Here is a 17,930-nt window from a genome sequence, read left to right on the forward strand (position 1 = left end):
AAAAAAAAATACACTAAAAAAAAAAAGCTCATGAATAAAATAATAGTAACAATTAATAACAAAAAAAAAGTCATGACGAGCTACAGTAATCAAGACATGTGGTACTAGCAAAATAAGAGACATGTAGACCAATGAAACAGAAAAAAGAGTCCAGAAATAAACCCATACATCTAGGGTCAACTGATTCTCAACCAAGACACCACGGCAAAGCAACAGGGAAAAGGACAGTCTTTTCAACAGATGGCACTAAGACAACTGCTTATCTACATACAAAAAGGTCAACTTAAGAAATTTACCTCACACTATATATAAAAATTAATTAGGGGTACCTAGGTGGCTCAATCAATTGAGTGTCCGACTCCTCATTTTGGCTAAGGTCATGATCTCAGGGTCGTGAGATCGAGCCCTGTGACAGGCTCTGTGCTTGGCACAGAGTCTGCTTGGGATTCACTCTCCTTCTGTTCCTCCCACCGCTCACATGTGCTCTCTCTCTCTCAATAAGTAAATAAAATCTTTTTAAAAAGTTAATTAAAAATGGATCACAAACCCAAACATAAGTAGTAAAATGATAAAATATGAAACATTTAGAATACATAGGCATAAATCTCATGGTCCTGGGTTGGACTAAGACTTCACGGACACAGAAACAAAAGGATTCTTAAAAGCAAAGAAAAAGGTAAACTAGACTCTATCAAAGTTCAAAACCCTTGCACCTCAAATGATACCATTAAGAAAATAACAAGACAAGGCACAGACTGGGAGAAAATATTTGCTAATCATGTGACTTATAACTGCCTGGGATAAACTGTCTCACAGCACCTGTTTAATCCTACTTTACGACTCAAGGACAGTTTCCTATGACACTGTAAACCAGTTATACTTTAAAAAAAAAAAAATTGCTCACTCATCTCTCTCTTATGAGACCCAAATAAGACTCGAGAAAGGATCTGAGAGACCAGAGGCAGGTTAAGGACTTCACTAAAGCTTTGCCTGTATACCTCAACTAAGAAAACATGAGATGTTTAAATATTCTTTAATTATTTAAAATCACAGGCTATCTACTTACCCAAACTAAGCAAACTGAGAATGGTTTAAAAATTAAATTTGATTTTAATAAAATATAGGTGTTTTTTTAAAAGCTGCTAAGAACACTGAAAATCAGCTAAAACAAAGTTCTTAAACGAACTTTTAATATGTTACTAGACTACTAAGAAGGGGTCAGTGACACATACCAAAGACAGAACACTGGCCAGTTGTCACCATGACACATACTATACTGGAACTTTGGCACACCCATTTCAAAGGGTTGCCAACCCCAGGCTACATATTTCGACTACAGCTTCAACATACTGTTCTATAAATAAAAAGGAAAAGCTTTGGTTTAACTATATTCACATTTTAATATAGGAAGCCCCAATTATCAGAGAGTTTGCAAAATGTAAGCTTTTATCCACTAGCTACTTAGAAGTGGTGCCACCATAGCTATTATATTTCTTTACATCTCCAGCTCTGTACACTCATGTACACTTTAACCCAAATGGACAGAATAAATGAAGCTAACTTTTCTGAACTTCAGAAAACAACTTGGTAAATAATATTTATGTTAATACCAGAACATATTAAATATTCAAGTAAAAACAAGTTTAAACATAACAATCTTCAGCAAGTAAAGTTAAATTTTGAAATAATATTTCTTGAATTTGTTTACAGAAAATGACTGGACAGGAGTTAAAAATGCTGACTGATAAAATGAAGCCTAACCCCCTTTTAAAAAAATGAAAAAAAAAAAAAAAAAGTTTAAACCTTCCTCCAACTATAGCCGCTTCCCCCGCCTTTTAAAACATTTATTTATGGGATGCCTGGGTGGCTCAGTTGGTTAAGCAACTGCCTTCGGCTCAGGTCCTGATCCTGGAGTCCCGGGATCGAGTCCCGCATTGGGCTCCCTGCTTGGCGGGGAGTCTGCTTCTCCCTCTGACCCTCCCAATTCTCATGCTCTCTCTTTCTCTCTCTCTCAAATAAATAAATAAAATCTTTTTTTTTTTTTTTTTAATATTTATTTGTCAGAGAGCAAGAGCACGTACCCACAAGCAGGACAAGCAGCAGGCAGGGGAGAAGCAGGCTCCCTGCTGAGCAAGGAACCCTAGGTATGACTTTACCCCAGGACCCTGGGATCACAACCTGAGCTGAAAGCAGATGCTTAACTGACTGAGACACGCAGGCATCCCTATGCTAGCCCCTAAATCTATACTGTCCCAAGATCTAAAGGAAAGGAAACCTCATTAAAAATGTGCTTATATTGTTGTTAGAATTTCCCAGAATTTTAAATAGAGAACTATTGTATGACATAAACAAAAACACAGTAATCTCATACTTTGCAACCCAAGGTGGTTTTCCCATAGTTCACTTTAATATGATGTCCCCCAAATTCTTAAGAAACATGTATCATTTTTTTCAAAAGATGTCTGGACATGTTAGCCATTACATTTTGAGTAGATACCAACTTACCTTGGAGAAAATACCTCTCAAATGCTGATGCTCTGACTACTGCTATTAGTAAAAGTAATAATACTGCCCTTCCTCTCTTGCACAGGAGTTTCATGTTTTCTACCAGCATCCATGAAAAGGTGGCATGGTAACTTACTAGCTTGTAAGTAGGGTATGATCTCAGATCATCATGGTTCTGGACAGTTTTGGCAGTAAGGATGGGATACTGACAGAGCCATCCATGACTTTCTAGAAGACAGAGGTCTACGAAACGGGAAGACACCCTGGGATCTGAGAGTGGTCCTGACGGTAGGTGGGAAGAAGGTGAAAATATGGGCCCCTACCGCCCTACCTGTTAATGAACAGGAGCTGGATTAATGTTCAGAAACTGAGTAGTGAGAATGGAATTGAAATCAGCCATCCAAATGGTGACTCGGTAGTTGTTCATTCTCCTCTGGACTGGCAGAGGAAGGGATATGCCAAGACAACGGGGCAACAGCCCTGTGTTTCCAAATGAAAGGCAATGTGGCTGTGACTATTGAGCCCTGGAATCCCCAAAACTAAAATTGATTATGTAAATAATGATGGTCTTGCTGCCAAAGTGAAGGTTTAGTTGGACAAAAGTATTAGAAGTTCCTCTGACTGAACTATGAGGGAATGACCAAAAGGGAATACAAAGCTTTGACTGCTGGTACAGATGCTTTCTCCCTCCATGCTGCCATCTCCACGCTGCTCTACTTCTACCCCCAAAACTCTTCTGCTTTACAGAAAAAAATGATATAGTATTGGGCTGAGGTCTCCCTGACCCCAAGGCCACAAGGCCAATAAGCTGCCTAGAGAACTTTAGAGAGGGACTCAAAGCTTTAAGGTTCGTTTAGATATAGACACCCATGTCATCACCACCCTACCCAGTCCCAAGAAGGGAGAGAAAAATCTAGATTCAATTAATAGTTTGAGCAGGATTTAGAGGGGAAAAAAAAAAATGAATGTGACCAAAGGACAGGGCTCTTTGGGCCAGTTCAATATTCTGTTGCTGCCTCTACATCCCAGTGTGTAGTTAGAAGTTTCCATATGTTACGTGGTTGTCCCTCCCCACCGTGTAAGTGCCAGAGGAGATTCTCCCAATCAGGAAGAGTCACATGTATAAGAATACTAGTACTTTTGGGGCCCCACAAGCCTAATGACCCGTTTTTTGGTTGGGTCTGTGTGACTTGCGATTTTATTGATTAGAGCTTCTGACAGAGGGAGGCAGTCTCCACCTGCAGGTGCCCCAGCGGGTTCTCAATTCTTTGTCTCTGCATGCTCCTTCTCTAAAGTAATTGTGAGCATGCTATTGGCCGCCCGTGGAAACTGAGTGCCTGACTCACAGAGGCCTCATGAGTCCCCAGGCTGATATTCCTACTTTGGTTTTCTAACCTACTGTCCCCTCCCCACCCCCAATTTACTCTAAAGGGCAGTTTTTAAAGGGGTCAAATGTGTCCCAGCTTCCAAACCTCCAGGCTTATCCTATGAAAAAAGCATTTGTCATTCACTTTACCAGCTCCCCCTGCCAAATAAAGGACCCAACAGCGTAAAGTGTCAACTGCTAATGTTCGGCAAGGCTCTTCTCTCCCTAAATCAAATTATTTGGAATCCTGAGCAATCTTGCTGCAAAGGAGGTATAGGTAAGAGCTTAAGCCAATTGGGGCGCCTGGGTGGCTCAGTGGGTTGAAGCCTCTGCCTTCGGCTCGGGTCATGATCCCACGGTCCTGGGATCGAGCCCCGCATCAGGCTCTCTGCTCCGCGGGGAGCCTGCTTCCTCCTCCTCTCTCTCTCTCTCTCTCTCTCTCTCTCTCTCTCCCTCTCTGCCTTTTTTTGATTTCTCTCTGTCGAGTAAATAAAATCTTAAAAAAAAAAAAAAAAAAAAAAAAGAGCTTAAGCCAATAGAAGAGAGCTGATAAAAGCAGGTTTACCTTTCATTTCCAATCAACCTAGATCCAGACAGGGGCTGCTTAGAAAGCTGTTTCCACATGGTTTGTCTCCTCTGTCACTGTCCACAGAACCCTGAGAAGCTGTAGGAATGCAGGTGCAGACTCAAGGCGTGGTGGAAATGGACTGTACATCATGGGGCAGAACCCTATGCTCTTCTATCCCACCTGGACAGAGCCCAGGGAGATTGACCTCCCAGGAGTATCCACGTTGGTCTGATAACCTAAGTCTAGGATGGGCCAACTCCGTAACTAACAACGTCGAGAGTCAACTGAAAATTCATATTTGAGCATACATCTGGTTTTGTCTTAGCCCCAGCAATATCTCAGCTTTACATGAAAAAGTAGTAACAGGACCCTGGGGAAAATTTATGCCCTACTCTATTACTGGAAGCAAAGTTACAGGCTCTACAGAGCCTAAGTCCAGTAAATCATCAAATCTTATGGATTTAATACCATTTCTCCATTGTCAGTACTCCAATGCTGATCGCTATCAATTCTTCCCTGGACTTTAACAACAACAGCCTCTTAGTTTGCCGACTTGTACTGAATCTTACTTTACCTTCAATCCATTCTCCAAAAACTGTCAGAACAAGCTAGTATTTCACCTCCCCTCCCTTAAAATCCTATAATGGTTTCCCTATGGCCTTCAGTCCAAACTAACCTGAACTTGTTAACACCACTCGTGCAGCCAGGCTTCCAGTTTACCCATTGTGTACCTCCTTCCCACCCCTCTTTTACAGAACCAGTATCCATTTCTAAAATGTACCTGACCTCTCTTATCTCAAAGCTTTTGCCTCTCCCTCATTTATGCCCATGCATTCTCCCTTTTGTCTGACTGACTACTGGTCCACTCCTTAGGTTTTAGTTTAATTGGCATTACAACATGGGCGTTTACCCTGACTCCTAAGGTTAGGTACCTATGGAATACACAGACTGAACTCACATTGTCTATTTTTCTCTCTCCTACTCTAAGGAGAGACCACTAGTATTTTATTCACTGTTATTATAAGCCTGCTCCTGTGTTTATTAACTACTTGCAGGATTAATAACCATCATATACCAAGTATTATGCTAGTTGTCAAAAAATACATTATCAAAAGCAAGGTTTTTTTTAAAGATTTATTTATTTGAAAGAGCAAGTGCGGGGGGAGGAAGAGAAAGAATCTCAAATCAGTGGGGAGTTTGCTTGAGATTCTCTCTCCCTTCTCCCTGTGTCCCCCTTCCCAAAAAAGGAAACATGTTAACTTAATAAAATTATATTTTGCCCTCCCTACCACATTGCACTGAAATATGAAAACTTCATAAGAGTTGTGAAGCACATAGCAAGGATATTGTTATTCCCATTTCATAGGTAATCGGAGAATCTTCACTCTCTGAACAAAAGCCAATCAGGGCTTAAGTGCAAGGTTTTGTCCGTACATACTAAAATTTTACAGGGAGTAGAATCTCCCCGTTAAAGTACAAATCAGAAACTGTAAAAGTCTACTTCAAGACCTAGTAAATCACGGATTATTTAAATTAGTGCCTTCAACTCTCTGTTACTCTCAAAAAGAACAGAGAAATGGCATAAATAATCCCCAAATAATTTTTGGGAATATGTCATAACTTTTTTCATAGAAAGTATGTCCTAAAATTGTTTGACCTGAATTAGTATTCAGTGTAACAGGAATTATCTGAGAACATGCCAATTTATGATTAGAAGAAATATTCTAAGCACAATGAAGTGTATTAGTTTAGGTTTATAATACAATACCAGACACACTGCACCAATGGGAATGTATCAAGCAGAAATTACTCCCATGGCAGAATATAACTGTACAGAATTGAAAACTTCACAGTGTTGCATACAACAGCACCACAGAATGTCATCTTTACAAAATAAATTAAATAGCTATAAAAATATATCTTTGCATTAGGTCTTCTACTTAAAACAAAATCACCCCAACATCTTCAGAAAAAAAGCCATTCTCACCAATGGTACCACTATCAGGACAAAGGATGTGTCACCATAAATGTGGGTGTCCATTCTAAGAATGATTTCCTTGTTCAAAAAGTTTTACAAATGTCACTCACCTTCATTCCAATATACTTACAGGAATGGGCAAAGGGTGAAGCTAAGCAGGAAATTATAATCCTGGCTCACAAGAGAGTAGAGAAGTGGTGAACATTTTCCATCCTGTATGTCAGCTGACAAAGTTTTTAGGTTGGCTGTCTTAAGTATGCCTTCTAAATATATAATATAAAATACAGGACCTCAAATTAGTACTTTGAAATAGAATTTTAGTAAAGACTACAAAGCACAGAGGCCTGGGTTTATGCCACCCACCCTACTTGGGAGGCATACTTGGAGAAGTTACCTAAGCTTTCTGAGCCTGACATTGCTAATGTTAACTTGGAGTTAACTAGGAATTAACCTATACCATGCAGGATTGTCATTAAACTAATAAAGAACTGGTAAAGAACTTGGCGTACAGTACACGCTCACTACCACAGCATAATAATTAAAGAGCCAAGACCAAGTTCTATCACTTAGTAGCTGTGTCACTTCAGTTATTACTTAACTTCAGTTTCCGAGTGTGTGACATGGGAATACTAACACTCACCTAACAAAGTGTTATAAAGACTGAATTTCTTAGAACTCAACCAGGCAAGTGGTAAACACTATGTGTCAGTTACTATTAATGTTATCATTACCACCACCACTGAAATATTACATAACCACTGGGATGCCTGGGTGGCTCAGTCAGTTAAGCATCTGCCTTCGGCTCAGGTCATGATCCCAGAGTCCTGGGATAAAGTTCCACATTGGGCTTAGAGTCTGCTTCTCCCTCTGCCCCTGCTCACTCATTCTCTCAATCTCTCTCTCAAATAAATAAGATCTTTCAAAAAAAAAAAAAAAATTACATAGTCACTGTCACATTATTGATGATACCTTCCATTTCTGCCACCTGAAAAAATATCTCAAAAAATTAACCTCATTTTAGTGAATTGATCATAATACAGGATGAGCTTACGCAGCTGAGAATTTTTATGGTGACTTTAAGTGCACAAGATGTAACCTGAATTGACTGTTGCTCAGGAATACTGAGAAGATATCAAATATCCATTCTAAGTGAACAAATCCACTCAATGGACTAAAGCATACCACAAAATGACATGTCTACTGTACTTTCTTTGTATTTTCTCCCCCAAAAGATCTCAAAGCAGTAGAAATAATCAAACACAGCAATCCTCAAAATATACAAACTTACGAAAACTGCAGCTGAGAGCAATCAACATTTTCCCCCAAACTTTTGCCACACAATTACAAAATGATGCTATAGTCAAAAACTCTTTGACCTTGCCATTCTTTCAATTATTCAAAACATTTGTGTATCCACTGAGCACCAGGCTAAATTCTGGTGCAGTAAAAGAAAAGGAGAGACCAACAATAACCGTGGCAATGTCACTAACAATATAATTAAATACTTCCAAATATTATAAGTGTGTTTCCTTAAACAGTGAAAAAGCAAATTATAGGCCCTAACGGTTAAGTGCATCAGTACTTAATGATTTAAGTAACCTCATATAAGCAACAGTCCAGGATTTTCCCCAAGGAAACCAGGAGTATAATGAAATAGGCATCCCTCTATACTCCTCAATTACTTACAATGGTAAATGATCATTCCAAATATGAGTATAATAATCTCAAGAGTGAAACTATGTAACAGATTTTTTTTTTTTTTTAAAGATTTTATTTATTTGTCAGAGAGAGGGAAAGAGAGCGAGCACAGGCAGACAGAATGGCAGGCAGAGGCAGAGGGAGAAGCAGGCTCCCTGCCGAGCAAGGAGCCCGATGTGGGACTCGATCCCAGGACGCTGGGATCATGACCTGAGCCGAAGGCAGCTGCTTAACCAACTGAGCCACCCAGGCGTCCCCAGATTTTTTAACCTATTTTTGGGGAAAGTTCAGAGAAATAGAAAGTTCTAAGTCTGATCATGTAAAATATCACCTGTAATCTATCAGAAATAAACTATATTCGCTTAATCTTAGAACCTGAAATTTTATTTTTGTGGGGGCAACTAGAATCAATTTACTAATCATGTCTTCCTTTGATGAACCAGTTTCATAGGAGAGAAAAATCTAGCCTCTATTCAATTATGAAATGATCTAGAGTTTATACTACAGATCCAGAACCTGAGACAATCCATGAGCTTCCACTGGAGCAGCTATGTAACTGTTAAAAGTTCTAAAGAATTGAAAAATGTGTTACCTAACAAAATTGTTCTGCTAAAGAAAGGCAATCCTAACTATGAGTTAATAAATCTTACTGCTAGAGTGGTTATCCAAAACCTATAAGAGAACAAACATCCAAGTGCCTTTTTAATACCTAGCTCCCCAGAAAGGCTATTAGAAAATGCTGACATTAACGCTGATAGCAGTGGTATCATTCTGATATCCAGGTAGGTATACCACAGGACTAAAAACCTTTCTTTGACTTCATTATTACAGACTATGACTGTCATATAAAAAAAGGGGAGCCTATCATTTCATTTCATGGATGCTGATCAGGCAGTTGTAGCCAACTACACTTCACCAAGGGGTTATCGAATAAGCCCCAATTACCAAGTGCTATAGACACAAAGCTTCTGTTTCTATTATTAAATATAATTAAAGAATTAAAAGGATCAGTGTATTTTTCTAGAGGTACATTTGTCTAAAATGATTCGCAATAAGTCCCCAAAGACCCAAGTGATTGAAATTCCTTCAGCTATATAAAACACTCCTCTGGAATGTCAGTCTGCCAAACTGCAAGACTGTAAGAACACAAAATTGACTGATACACATTTTCCACATAAAGATTATGGAGTAAAATGTTGGCAAACGCAATAAATACACAGGAGGGGGGAAAAATGTAAACAAATTCCACAAATCTTTGTCTTATCCAGAATGGCACTTTGTGGTACTGCAAGAATTCAGGCATTTAATCGGTATTCCACACACCAGGGGACCCTCGATGACTGCTGTTGACAAATTCGAGGAGAAAAAGTCTCACCAACCAACAGTAGTAACAGGTAATGTTGCAAATCAGTCATGAAACCAAGAGGGCAGGAAGGTGGAGGAGTAGAAAGAGTAACAATCTTCTGCCAAATTTTACATTCTAAGAAAATTAACCCATCACAGATAACACTCCCGGGGAAAGGAAAGGAAAAAAAAGATGATGATATTTGGTACAGCCTAGAATAGCCATGAGTTACAGACACACACAGCAATTGCCACTTGCACTACATTTTGACAGTCACAGATTTGGGTAATTATAGTAGAAACTGTGTGTTTTGGAAACACCCTAAGACCACACCCCAGGGCTGAGAATCTGGACTTTGTAAGGCTGGGAATTTAAGAGGTCAACGCGGTGTTTGGGTTGCACGGTCCGGCCGCGCAGGTGGAAGGGCGGAGAGGGGCAATAACGACACCAACTTTCACGCGGGTGGCCAGGAGGGCTGGCGGCCGCGGCGAGGCGTGGCGGAAAAGGGAAAAGGGGGTGTGGATCTGTGGGTGAGTCCGCGGAGAAAGGGAGGGAGGAAAGGCGGCCGCGAGGAGGAAAGGGAGGTGGGCGCCGCGGGTGGGGGGCGAGCGCCGACGCGGGAGGGGCAGGGCCGGCGAGCCGGAGATCCCGCGCGGCCGCCGGCGCTGGGGTTGGGAGGGCGCGGCGAGCACCCGCGTGGAGTTGCGGGTGGGAGGAAGGGGACGAAGAAAGGAGGTCCGAATGAATGAGCGCCGGCGGCGCCGGGGCCGGGGCCGCGGAAGAAGGGGTCGGGGCGCCGCGGGCCGGCGGGCGGGGGGCGCCCGCAGAGGTGCAACCGCAGAGCCGGGGGTGGGCGCCAGGGCGGGCCCACGGCGCCGGGGGCCGAGGAAGCCCCGCGCCGGCGCGGCCCCCACCGTGCCCGCCTCTCCGCCAAGATGGGGTCGAGGGGCAGGATCGCGAGGGGCGTAAGGGAAGGGGGGAAATGGTAAAAATAAATCGCTCACCCTCCGCGCGAGCCTCCGGGCTCTCTCAGCCCCGCTCCTCCGCCCTCCTCGAGCCGCGGCGGCGGCTCCTCAGCGGCGCTAGAGGGAGCCCCGGGCCCGGAGCGGGGCAGCGGCGGCGGCCGGACCAGGAGCCCCTCCGCACCTGCCCCTGTGGCGGAGCCGCGACGAGCCAGGCGGCGGCGGCAGCAGCGGCGGCGGCTCCGAACGGGGGGGGCAAGTGACCCGGATGTACAGGGTAACGGCGAGGAGGGGGAGGGGGGAATGCCAGGAAGTGAGGGCGCCGCGGACCTGTCCGGCCGTGCGCATGCGTCGCGCGCCCGCCCCGCAAGGTAAATCCTCGGCCTTCCTTCCCCGCCCCTCTTCTCCCGCCCCTCCTGAAGGGGGCGGAGCGAGGCCGGGGACAGGTGGTCCGGCGCGGGAGGGAGGAGAGCAAGGGGGCGCGGCCACCGCCTCCGCGCCCCCCGCCCTCCTTAAAGGGGCAGCACGTCCGCGCGGAGATGGCATCTGGGTGGGTCCGAGTCTTGCAGCCTTCTCATTTTACAGAAGGAAAACTGAGGTTCAGAGGTCGGCGGTAGCTGCCTCAGGTCAGCGAGCTCGGAAATAGCAGGAACTGGAACTCGGAGCTCGCAGTTGAGGGCTCTTTGTGCTGAACTCAGCGAAGCTGCCACCTCCCACCCCTCTCCAGGCCTGGAATGGCTGGGCTGGTTGGCACGCCTTTCCCTCTCCGCCAGGTACTGAACTTCACTCCCGCGCCCCGACAAGGCAGAAGCGCTGGCAGGTTCCCCAGAGGTGCACCGTTATTGCCTGTGATGGTATCGTGGACACGCCCTGGGGAAGTGTTAAATGATCAGTCTGAGAACAGAAATCAGGCGCCGCTTGAGACTTGTACCTTGCCACGCATGGCTCTTTCAGATAAATGAGGTTTTTGTTCTAGGGTTCCGCTCTGGGCAAAAATGTCCGGGTCGGGGTGTGTGGGGGGTGAGGTGGGGGGGCAGAGAACTTGGACGTGGCCCAGGGCACAACACATTATTCCCCTAATCCACCTTCACCCTTGAACATAAATGCTCCCTCTTTACATAAAAAAACCTGAACATCCCATCTAGCTGGTTCGTCCCAATCCCACTATGAAACTCAGATTTTTTTCATTAACACTAAAGTGTAAATGATCACAATATTACCTTTCTCTGGAATATTTTATGTTTGAGCACATCGTCACCGTGGAGGTAAATGGTTCTGAATATTTGGGGTCAAGGCCCTACTGAAAATCACACAAAAGTAGGGGTTTTACTCCCCCAGAAAAACTGCATACAATGTCAGGCGATTCATGATCCCAGGAAGCTTACCTACGAAACCCTGATTATGAACTCTGTTCTGGTCAAATAGGTAAAATCCCAGGAACTACCCAGTCCTTACCAGATACAGCCAAGAAATCAGTCCTTGCCCCAAACATAGAAGAGCAACCCTTACCTTATTTTAGCCTTTTGTCTTCCCATTGAGTTACATGGAGACTACATCGTATGAGCTATACTATATAGAAATGTATTAAAAGAGTCACAGGGAGATTAGATGCCTTTTTCAAGGCACACACTAAAGGCAAGAGTCCTAGGCCTCAGCCTTTTGCCCTAATTATCATAATTTAGGATTATTTAGGGGTTCTATACTGTATCTATTATAATCTTCATCAATTTCGATTAAACTGAGGGAGCCAATTTTTTGCCAACACTGATGCTAACAGGATGGTCTTCACAATCCAAGAACTATGGTCCATGTTTATGACACACTGAGACCCATCCTTAAATAACCATGGTCCAGAGAAACCCACCATCCTCGATTTGTACCAAGGAAGAGAGTTCATACACCTGCGCCATCCCTTAAATATGTGCTCTGTGTAACCACACACCTCTACCTCAATATCCCAACAAAAGCAGAAATATCTTCCATCGTATTCCCAACCCCATCCAGTTTAGCTCAAATATCTCCCATTATGGGGAACCCATTACTGCCCTGTCAGCCTCTTCTCATTGTGAGGAACCTCTTCTTTTACACTGAGCAAAAATCTGATACCCAACAATTTTCATCCACTGGTCCTAATTTCATCTCTGGAGAGCAACACAGACATGATGCCAGCCTGAGGGAGCTTACAGTCCAGCCAAGAAAAGTCCATGATGAGTGATAACCATAAAATAAGATCAGCCCCCTTTCAGAAATACCTTTCTTCTTGTCAATTCTAGACCCATTCCTAGCCTGTGTCACAACTCACATGTAAGCTCGACCACTACCCCATGTAGGATATCCTGAAAATGGGAATAAAAAAGAAGACCTTAAGAGAAGTGCTGAATTTATTCTTCCCCAGTCCTTTCTTTGTCATCCTGCCTGAATGTAATCCCACTTCAGCTGAGATCGAAGCTTTCAAAGTTTTATGTTGAAAAAACAAGCAGGAGGATGCAAAAAAGAGGTTTACATAAGAGAACTAGGCTCTTGATGATTTAATCACTGTGACTTGTTAGCATTTTTCTTTGTGAGTCGTTCCTATGTGCCAGGCACCGTACTAAGCACTTTACTTGCATGTCCTCTGTTGCTTTTTAGAATCTCCCTATATGGTACTGTTATGTCCATCTTATAAATGAGGCAACCAAGGCTCAGTATCAGAACCAGGATTCAAACCCAGTGTGTCAACTCCACAGTTGTCCATTTACATAACTAGACTCTGTTTTTGTGAATTTCAGAAGTTCCTGATGCCTTCTTTAAATGCTGTTTCCTTTGAAAATTGCACTACTGAATCAACTTGAAAACATTACAAAGAATCAATTGTTTCACTTAATCATTGATACATTCAATCAACACAAAATTCTGCCCCTCTATTATGTCGTAGGCACCATGCCAAGGGTTTAAAGTGGAGTACAGTAGACAGGGTAGGTGCCTGTCCTGGAGGGGCTCAGGATTTAGTGAAAGAGCTGCGACCTCAGATGACGGCAGAGCACGATTTGCTGTAACCTAGGAAAGTGGAAGAACCAGCCATCCCTGGAACGGCTGTGAAAGCTTCAGAGAGGATGGGTTTGGTCTTGAAGAGATCAGGGAAGGGATGAGAAGAAAAGGCACGTGGGCAGAGGAAGGGGAGTGCATGACATGCTGGAGGGAAGACTGGGTGGGATGGTGGAGAATCACCTCAACCACCATGCTACGGAGTTTCAACTTGCCTCCTGAAGGCAGTAACAAGTGAACAGCAGCGTCTCAGCAAGGGAGAGACATATTTAGATGTTGTCTTATATCAAGATCACTCCAAGAGGGACTACAGTGGGATTGAGAATGGGGGCCCGCAGACCACTGAGGTTGCTGTGTAGTGCAGGAGAGAAATAACGAGGGCCTGCTTTAGGAAACTGGCAGTGGAGAGCAAGAATGGGCACTAGAATTAAGATACTGATGTCGAGGGGTGTCCAGGTGGCTCAGTTGGTTAAGCGACTGCCTTTGCCTCAGGTCGGATGTCAGGGTCCTGGGATCAAGTCCCATGTTGGGCTCCTTGCTTGGTGGGGAGCCTGCTTCTCCCTCTCCCTCTGCCTGCTACTCTGCCTGCTTGTACATGCTTGCTCTCTCTTACTCTCTCTCTCTCTCTGTGTCAAACAAGTACATAAAATCTTTTTTTTTTTTTTTTTTAAGATACTAATGTATCTACAGGAGTTTGTAACTAGTTGAATCCTGGGGAAGAAGCAGCAGGAGCTGTGGGACTCTGACATTCCTAGCTTAGCAGACCAACTGGAAGGTGATACCCACTCCACCCCAGTACCTTCACATAGTTCTCATTCCCCTCCTCTTCCCACCTGTACCCATGTGAACGCACGCACGTTGCTTCAACTATTGTCAGATACACGCAACTGTTTCCCAATGCCGTTTCAGATTTCTACAGTCAACATTTATCATTTTAATGGCTGCAGAACATTGCATCACATTGAAATAGCTCCATTTCCTTCAGTTACTAAAGGTTCACACCCTGCATGCCTCGTTTATCCTAGACTCATCTGGTTCTGAGCATTTTGCAAGGGATGGGTTCGGTGAGGGAAGAGGGCCTTTAGGTGAAGAAAAAGTGTGTAAGAAAAGTGTGGCCACAAGCGCCAGGGAAGCTGCAACTCTCGTAGGAGTCTACTGAGCAAAGGTGTGGCACAGACAACTGCTGAGCCATGGAAGAGAACACATCAGCCTTCCATTTATTCCGTCATCCAGCAATGCATTCTCATGAAGCTGAGGACAATACAGCAGAGCCCAAACCCCCTCAAAGCTCTGCGTTCAGCCCAGCCAGGGCCTGAGTCCTGTTCTTACACTTTGTACAAGTTACTCAACCTCTCAGGGCCTGTTTCCCCACAAGTGAGTTGTAAAGATGAACCTGGTGAAAACTTACAAAACTAGAATGGAACTAAACGTGCGTTAAGTTCAATAATGATTTCTGGTGTTGGTCCCTTCCCTATGCTTTCTTGACTCCCATTGTTTTCTTGAGTTTCTGAGCAAAACCACCAGGCAGCAATGCATGTACTAGAGGTAAGAGCCTGAATCTGCCAGAGTGAACCAGGGCCACTCACTTGACCTCAGGAACCTTTCATTTCCCATCTGGGAAACCCACCTAAGAGCCTTGTTCACAGGAATGTTGCAAAGCTCTCCTTCAGTACTATACAGGAAAATGTGTTCAAAGACCCAAAGTACAGTGTTATTAACAACTATTACTGCTGTTACAGACATTGCTGTATTCTTGGTTTCTCCCCATTGAAAACAAACAAACACACACACACACACACACACACATTCCCCCTCCACATAAGTTCCTTGGACCGAAATTTCTGGGTTAAAGGAACTGACCACTGTTACGGTTCTTGATGTGCGCTGCTCAGATCGCTCTTAGGGAGGACTCTGGATGGTGCTACCATACTTAACTCAGGATCACCACATAACTCCTCAGCCTAACATTCAGGGACTTCTGTCAACGGCTTCCCTCCTCCTCTTGGTGGAAAGAAGGAATATTGAGGAAAGAGGCACCCTCCCAAACATGTCCAGGATGGGTAAGAACAAAGACTCCAGTGCCCTGCCTTATGCCTGAGCATCCAATGGGCGAGTCTGACAAACCCAGAAGAAGACCGGGGAAGGAGGCCTGGACGTCCCCAGGGCAACACTCCAGGCCTGTCTGGCATGAAAGATGGCATCAGAGCTCCTACCCGAAAGCAATGAAGTACAAAGCCAACAACTCAAACCCTGACATACTCCTGACACTCCCGTGACCTAGCAAAACATTAACCAATCTCTCGGGCCATATTTCCCCAGAGGCTCTGTCTATGAGCCTCTGTCATGTTCCCAAATGTAACATTCTCACAAGTGGGCAGTTCCCCAACATCCGCTTTGGCCAGCCTTCGGGGTGACCTGCAGGAAGGTGGCAGGCTCTCACAGCTGGTCCTTCCCTGTGCCTCCAGTACGCCTTCCAGCCTCTTCACGTGGCTGTTTCTTGGCCTTGCAGTTCAAGGGTCACCTCCTCAAAGTGGTCCTCCCCATCGCCCCACACCTAGCTCCTGTCAGTCATTCCTATAGGTCACTGGCTTTTCTCCTTCTCAGTACTTATTTCAACCGTAAATATTTTTTTTATTTTCTAGCTTAAAACTGTTTTTATTCTTTTTTAAAAGAGTTTATTTATTTGAAGCCCCTGGGTGGCTCAGTTGGTTATGCATCTACCTTCGGCTCCAGTCATGATCCCAGGGTCTTGGGATCCAGCCCCACATCGGGCTCCCTGTTAAGCAGGGAGCCTGCTTCTCTCTCTCCCTCTACCGCTCCTCCTGCTTATGCACTCCTGCTCTCTCTCTCTCTCTCAAATAAATAAATAAAATTTTAAAAAGAGATTTTACTTATTTGAGAAAGAGTGAGTGAGAGAGAGAGCAAGATCGGGAAGGAAGGGCAGAAGGAGAGGGAGAAGCAGATTCCCCACTGAACACGGAGCCCAAAGCAGGGCCGGATCTCGGGACACCTAGGGTCAGGACCTGAGCAGAAGGCAGACGCTTCACCATCTGAGCCACCCAGGTGCCCCTTAAAAATGTTTTTAGAAAAAGCCTCCCACGAAAACACCAGCTCTGTGAAGGCAGAGGCCGGGGCTATCTTGCCCAGTCCAACACCTGTCATTGTGCCCACACTGCTCCTAGGAGACCCTCAATAAGCATGCAGAATGTCTGGGTTAAAAAAGGAGGTTCCCAGCCACTCCATACCTTCCTTTCACCCCAACTATATGAATAACACATGTTGACTGCAGAAAAATTTGAAAACACAGATGAGCAAAAGGAAGAAAATATAAACACTTATGATCCAACCTCCCACCATGTGGATACCCTTCCAAATGTTTTTTCATATCTATATAAAGATAATGCATATATTTTTATAAAAATGGTTCCTATTCTAAACTAATCTGCTGTGCTCCATTTCATGGCGTATCTTAATCACCTTTCCTTAATAAAAGTACTTGAGCTGCCCTGTTGTGAAAAGCTCTGTAACACTCAGCCCTGTCACCATACCATAAAGGATGTAACACATCTCCTGGTGTTGAGCTAAAGGGGAGGTTTCTTCAATGTCAATAAAGGTAACATGTTTTAACACAGCACTTCCCTCTTGACAAGCTTCCCATTTTTTCCTCTCTGTCTGTATTGCTTTGGACCTTGTATTTCTCCAGAACCGTACTCCCCACCGCCCATTCACCACCTGGAGTTTAATATTAGAGTCCCCGTCAACTGCAGAAGCAAAATGGTCTGCAGCTGACATCTGACGAAGCCAGGACAATGCCTTGGAGTTCAGTTGGAGAATCTGTGGCAGGTACAGGGGACAGAAATCAAGATTTGTGTTTTCTTGCCAAGATTTTAATGTAAAAAGAGGAAGAAACTTCCAAAGCAAGCCTTAGTTTGGCCTCCCCAGCCCTGCCCTAAGGCAGTTTTTCCCAGTTTTACAGGCTGGTGGTTCACAGGGTTTACTGATGTCCTAAGCAGTCTGAACCCCAAAGCCCACTGCCCCACGGAAGACAAAGAGCTGGCTGCAAAGAAAACCAAGAGGGCACGCTCAGGATGTATTTCCTTTCCGGAAGTACTCTTCAGGGCTCTTTTAGCCCCTGGCGGGGTTCAGGAGCCATGTGGCATTTTCAGCACTGACAGTCACTCCCCTCTAGGAGGAAGGGCCTCCCCAGGCCTGCCTGGCGAAGCAGACCAGAAGAGCACACCCCACACCAGCAGGAAGGCGCCGTGCCCCAGGGCACCCACCACATGGCCCACCTGCCCGCCCCCAATGTGGCTGGGCCCAGGAGGGTGTCACCTGAAGGAGGGGGACAACACGTTGTCCAATTGGAAATGGCACCAGACGACGGGAGGGAGAGGGACAACTGGATGGGCCATCTGCTCCTGGACCTCACCCCATGATGACCCAGAAGCCCAAACCGAGGTTCATCTCTCTTGCCCCACCCATCT

At 44.6% G+C, this 17,930-nt stretch overlaps 1 protein-coding gene and 1 non-coding gene across 6 annotated transcripts in view; both read right to left on the minus strand.

The window, feature by feature from the left end:
* The window catches only part of CYRIB (CYFIP related Rac1 interactor B), a 146,030-nt gene that overhangs the window by 71,159 nt on the left and 56,941 nt on the right, over positions 1 to 17,930 (minus strand). The window contains exon 1 of one of the 5 annotated variants that reach the window (XM_059395166.1): positions 10,465 to 10,822. The exons of 3 other annotated variants lie outside the window; for them this stretch is intronic. The gene's annotated coding sequence lies outside the window, so the exon portion shown is untranslated. Of the gene's footprint in view, positions 1 to 10,464; positions 10,823 to 17,930 lie in introns of those variants that run through there. One more of the 5 variants, XM_059395170.1, reaches the window with a different exon arrangement.
* On the minus strand, positions 4,482 to 4,666 carry LOC132014777 (small nucleolar RNA SNORA73 family). Its single transcript, XR_009403417.1, has one exon. It is a non-coding gene; the product is annotated as a small nucleolar RNA SNORA73 family (small nucleolar RNA).

Source organism: Mustela nigripes, chromosome 3, assembly GCF_022355385.1.
Source record: "Mustela nigripes isolate SB6536 chromosome 3, MUSNIG.SB6536, whole genome shotgun sequence".
In the NCBI taxonomy this organism is placed as follows: Eukaryota; Metazoa; Chordata; class Mammalia; order Carnivora; family Mustelidae; genus Mustela; species Mustela nigripes.